Source organism: Motacilla alba, chromosome 18, assembly GCF_015832195.1.
Source record: "Motacilla alba alba isolate MOTALB_02 chromosome 18, Motacilla_alba_V1.0_pri, whole genome shotgun sequence".
NCBI classification, from domain to species: domain Eukaryota; kingdom Metazoa; phylum Chordata; class Aves; order Passeriformes; family Motacillidae; genus Motacilla; species Motacilla alba.
Window position 1 is genome coordinate 5,627,401 of NC_052033.1, and position 6,000 is coordinate 5,633,400.

Consider the following 6,000-nt stretch of genomic DNA (forward strand, 5'->3'; position numbering starts at 1 on the left):
GCAGATCAGCCGCGCTCCCGGGGCTGCCTTGGGTGGAGCTCCTCGGCTCGCTTGCATCTGTTGGTTTCTCCTGCTGCCTTTTTGGGAGCATCCTCCCATGCTGCCCCTCCTCGGCCCGTTCCAGCTCCCACCCTCCGCCCCTGCCGCCCCCTCCTGCTCTCTGACTGCACCGCTCAGGATCGCGACGATGAAAACCCGCCCGGCACTCCGATAAAGTTGTGCTGTGCCTCCTCCGTGCGCGGCTGCGCCTCCCCTGCTCGGGGTCACCGCCTGTCCCCGCGGGGTGGGCGCTGCCGGCGCTGTGCCCCGGGCCCGGAGCGGCGCCTGGGTGGTCCAGCCGCCCCTCCCCGCCCCAGGCATCCCCCGGGGCTCCATCGCACACTGCCCGGGCTCGCTGCTCGCTGCCAGAGGCGCTGCTCGGCGCAGACAGCGGCCGGAGCCCGTCCCAGCGCGGCCGGGCAGGAATTGCAGCCGCGCCCCCGCGCCCCGGCTGCAGGTGAAAAGCAGCTCCTGCTGCGAGGGTCCGCGTTTCGGGGGGAAATCCTCTGTCCTGTGCCTGCAGGGCACGGCACAGACGGGGCTGCTCGGAGAGCTGGGCCCCTCCTGTCCCCTCGTGTCCCCTCGTGTCCCCGCACGGGCACCGGGAGGGCAGGCACGGCACCCGGGCAGAGCACCCTGAGCCCGGCGCTGCGGCACGGAACGATCCGGGACGGGATGAAATCCCTGGAATCCCCCGGTGACCGGGCTCCTCCTGCCATTCGTCCTTAGGAGCAAACTGGAAGCTCTGGGAGGGATCACAAACTCCAGTTTGCTGTAAAAATCGAACTGGAAGCTCTGGGAGGGATCACAAGCTCCCCAAGGCTTGGTGCAGAAAGCCTCCATGAGGTCACCCCGTTCCTGCTCTTGCAGAACCCTTCCCCCGTGGATCTTCCGTGCAGGGCGGAATCTGCCCTGAATCCAGCTGCGGCTCCAGCAGCTCCTGGCGCTGGGCTGGAGGTTTTTACAACACGTGGAGGTGAAAGCAGACTCTTCAGAAGGGTCTGTGGGCGACACACGAGCAGCGCTGACCCAGGGCATGCCCCGTGGCTGTGCCAGCGCTGCTCTGCAGCCTCTGCAGGGACCCCGGCCCTGCCCCGGGTGTGGGCTCAGCGCCAGGCTGGCAGCAGCACCTGAGCTCTCATTCCATGGTCAGGAGCACGAAGCAGCTTTTGCAGGGCCCGGGACCCGGGACCCGCACCGGGGTTCCTGTAGGATTTGTGTCAGCTGCCCAGGAACGGGCACATCCTGGTGGGGAGGCGACCAGGGCACAGAAACGCTTGGAGAGACAGAGGAGGCTGCACAGGGGCCGTGCACGGGACAACAGGAACAGCAGGAGACAGCCAGGCTGATTTCCGGCTGGCTTCCCAGGGAAATGAGCTCGGGAGCTCCGAGTGCCCGAGCCCTGGGACCCCCAGAGCCCCTGGCTGACCCAGCTGGAGCCAGCGAAGGAGGAGCCCCCCGAGCGCTCAAACCCCCTTTTGGGGTGTGCAGGGGGGCTGGGGTCGGGCTCAGCTGCTGGCACGGATTGAGGGGCGGCTCTGGGGGATGAACACAGCCGGGAGGGTGTCCCCCCCCTTCCCGGGCTGGGGGCGCTTTGTGCTGTCACCGGCGCCCGGCTGTGGCTGCGTTCCTGGGCGTGCCGCGGGCCCTCGGTTCCAGCGGCCGCTGCCCTGCCCCGAGCTCGGCTGCGGGACCCGGGTACCGCGGGGGAAGCGGTGCCGGGGGAGGCCGGGGGAGCCGGGGGAGGCTGGGGGAGGCCGGGGGAGGCTGGGGGAGGCTGGCACCCGGAGCACCGAGCGGGCAGCCGAGCCCGGGGAGCCGAGCCCGCACAGCGACAGGAGGGTGGGGAGGGAGCCCCGGGAGTGTCTGCACGCCGTGTTCTCTGCCCAGCTCCCAGCTCGGCCAGCGGTCCCCGTGTCCAGCAGCATCTCACAGCCCGCTGCAGGCAGCTGGGTGGGACTGCGGCTCCGGGGAACAGACAGGGAACTTCCCAACCCGGGTTAGGGAGCACGCGGTGAGGCAGGATGGGGCTGAAATGTCCATCACCAGCTCCAGCCCTGGCTTTTCTTTGGAGTGGGTGACTTGGCCACCCGGCTGCGCTTTCCAAAGCCGTGAGCTCTGTGAGCAGCACCCACGGCAGGCTGCAGGGCGTTCAGCTGGGCTCAGCCGCGCTCCCGGGCCAGGCAGGCGCGTGCTGGGACACGGGCAGGTGCTGATTATTCACTGCTCCAGGGGTCCCTAGGAGAAATGGGCCCTGGTGTCCCTGAGACGGGGCCCTGATGTCCCTGAGACGGGCCCCGGTGTCCCCGAGATGGGCCCCGGTGTCCCCGAGACGGGCCCCAGTGTCCCCGAGACGGGCCCCAGTGTCCCCGAGATGGGTCCCTGATGTCCCCGAGGCGGGCCCCGGTGTCCCCGAGATGGGTCCCTGATGTCCCCGAGGCAGGCCCCGGTGTCCCTGCTGCCTCACTGCCAGGGTTGGTTACAGAGCCAGCGAGTTTGAGTCCTGGACCTCAGGGGAAGGGACAAAGGGGTCGGTGCAGATGGATGAAGGGGTCGGTGCAGATGGATGAAGGGGTCGGTGCAAAGTCCACCGCAGAGCCCGGGCAGCCTGGACTCCCCGGTTCTGGGGGGAGCTGTCCACACGCGTCCAGGGGGATGCGGGGCGGGCGGTTCGTGAGGGCTGCGCCTTCCCGGTGTGAGGGGGAAAGGAAGAGGGCAACGCACGGCTGAGAGCTGGGGATAAAAGGAGGCTGAGCCCCCAAAACCTCGGGACAGACCTCGCAGGGTGGGGCCCAGCAGACTCTCCCTTTATTCCAGTGGAGCTGCAGACTCCATCTCCTCTGCTGCCCTTTCACGGCGCGATTTTTCACACTCCTGACCTGGCCCTGAGGGAGAGCAAAGGGAAGAGCCTTGTGGCCACGCAGCCAAACACTGACTCGTTCGTTTCGTGCCCCACTGCAGATTCGGCGAGACACATGGCGAGTTTTTTACAGAAAATCCTGGAGCCATCCGAGGAGGATGCGTTTGACCACTTGACAGGGATGGAAAAGCCTTGTTTCAGCATCCCCGGCGGCCCGAGCTCAGGTGAGGTGGGCAGGTTCCAGCAGAGCATCCCCCAGCGGGGCCATTTCCCTCACGCTGCTGTCCTGCTAAACTTTGGGACGTTTTTCCTGATAATCCTAAATTTCCCCCGGGCTGAAACTCAGGGGCTGCAGGTGGGGATGGTTTGTGCCGTGCCAGGGTGAGGGGTCGGTGCTTCTCCTTGGTTCTGCTGCCCTGCGTGTCTCCAGCTCCGCGGGAAGCTCTCAGGCCGTCGGGATTTCCGCCGCTCCCAGGGGAGTCAGGATTTTGGTGAATGTGGGACGCGCTCCCTGAAATACCGGGAAACACTCGGATTTTGTTTCAGGCCAGGCACCCCAAAAGCGATCCTCACTTTTAAGTTCCTGTGGCAGTTCGCTGCCCCAGGGGTAACTTTCCGCTGCCAGGTTGCCGGCAATTGATGTTAATTAGTGGCCAATTGCAGCCTCCTCTGTCTCGGGCAGGGAGTTGTGCACCGGGTGACACCGAAATGGTTTCCTGGGTGTCTGGGAGTGGTTCACACAGAGCGAACGCTGATCTTGGCGTGTGAAACCTCCTCTGCAGAGACATCGGAGCCGGCCCGCGGGCGTGCGGCGCCTTCACTCGCGTGGGAAGCGGCTCCGCGGCGTAGAGAAGTGGTTATGGAGTCTGTAATTTAATTCTGGGCACTCTGAATTGCCCTGCGCGTGGATGTGCCTCGGCCGGCTCTGGCCACCCCAGGGCCAGGTGGAGGAGCCTTCCCGCCAACCCGGGGGTGCAGCCCGGCCCCGGCACCCCAAAGCGTGCCGCCGGCTCCCCGTGCCCGGCTGGAAGGGCCGTGTCCCCTGGATGCTCAGAGGGCTCCGGGTGGCCCTGCTGGGCTGTGCCTGTGGGGGCTGAGCCGTTCCCAGCCCCGTCTCATGGCAGGGAGCCCTCCCGGCAGCTCTTCTGTCACCTCACCTGTCCCAGGGGATGGGGGCTGCTCCGTGCCCCCTCCCGGGTTTGCCGGGTCCGTGGTGCTGGAGAGACAGAGGGCCCTGCTGTGTGCAGACAGACAGACAGACAGACAGACACGGCGTGCTGCGCGCACCTGGAGCGCTGCCAGGGGAACATGGAAAGCAGATGTTGGACTGGGACCTGCTGGAGAAGCCCCGGGCCCGCTCTTCCCCCCCGTGCCTCTGTGGGCAGGGCTGGAGCCGGGGGCTCTGCGGGGCTCGGTGGGCCCTGGCCGGGGGAATGTCTGCTCTGGAGGGCTCGGTGCAGCCTGGCTGAGGGAATGTCTGCTCTGGAGGGCTCGGTGCAGCCCTGGTAGGGGGGAATCTCTGCCCTGGTGGGCTCGGTGCTGCCCTGGCTGAGGGAATCTCTGCCCTGGAGGGCTCGGTGCAGCCCTGGCTGGGGGGAATCTCTGCCTTGGTGGCGTTTGCAGAGTGCAGGAACAGCCAGGAGTCCCGTGACACGGGGGCTGAGGCACCATCAGGAGCTGAGGTGCTCCCACTGCTGCTCCCTGTTCCTGAGGCAGCCTGGAGCTGCTCTGGGGTCCCCCAGGGTGGATTGCATTGCTGCCACCTTGGTGAGGACCTGAGAAACCACAGAAACATCACAACCAACATAAATTAATCAATTTTATTTGCTTATCTCTTTTTATCTGATAATTAAAATGGACTTTTTAGTTCAACTGAAAACATATGCACAAATGACATTGATTGGGTCCCACCCAGGGCAGCCCTGCCCCTTCTTTGGGGGCAGCACTGGGGGTCTGGGCCCTTCCCCATGGGTGAGACCCCAGCTGGGCTCCACGAACCTCCCTGCCTTCCACCAGGCAAGGAGTGGGAATCTCTCGCTTCTCCTTGCCCTCTGCCGTGTCCCCTCGTGCTCGCTGGCTGTGGGGGCTGAGCAGCAGGGATGTATCTGCACCATGGAAAGGGATCCCAGTTCCAGGCTCTGCAGACATCCCGTGCCTGCCAGCCTGGCTCCTGCAGCTCGGATGTGGCAGAGGAGCAGTTCCTGCAGCTCGGAGGTGTCTGGGGGAGCTGGAAGCCTTTCTGCAGCTTGGGGCTCCTCTGCTCTCAGCAGAGAAAGAAAAAAAAGAAAAACGTGCAGGAATTTTATTGCGTCTCGCCCGTAGGCTCTGCTTGTGGATTTCCAGAGGGGTCTGATGGTTCAGGGCTGGAGAGAGCTGACAGAGGCTGCTGCAGGGAGCAGGGGTCAGTTTTGCTGAGCAGGAAAACTTCGGTGGAGTGAGTTTGTTCTTGGAGTGAGGAGCAGCACTGTTGGGAAATCCACTGGAGAGGATGTTCTGAGGGACTTGTGCCTTTCCTGCTCCAGGCCATGTGTGCAGCTGGAGCAGCCCCAGCCCGGGCTGACTTTCAGGGCAGATTAGGGAAGCTAAGTGGATCCAAATGCCCTGATCTGGCTCCTCTGGCTGCGGAGTGTCTGGGGCCCGATGGGCGGTTTCAGGTGTGAAATGGCTCGTGTGTGGGGCTGGGTCCCGCAGGTGAGGGCCTGGATGTGCCTGATGGCTGGGCAGGACTTTTCTCTGGAAAACCAGCACTCTGGAGGGGATTAACCTTTTGCTGAGGAAGCTGCTGCCAAGGGTGTGTCACTGCTGGCAGGGAAAGTCTCTGGATGCTCTTGGGCGTTGAGGTCTGTGCTTTCATTTGAGGGGGCCTCTGGTTTTGGGATCCAGGCGCTTTATGGAGTGTTAACCCGAGACATCCCTTTCCTACAGCTCAGGGAGGGGGGCACTCAGCAGGGCTGCTCTTGGCCTTTGCCTTCCTTGCCCCCCGGGAAATGGTTCTGACCTGCACTTTGTGCCCCATGCGATGAGAGGAGAGGAGAGGAGAGGAGAGGAGAGGAGAGGAGAGGAGAGGAGAGGAGAGGAGAGCTGGGGAGAGGAGAGGAGAG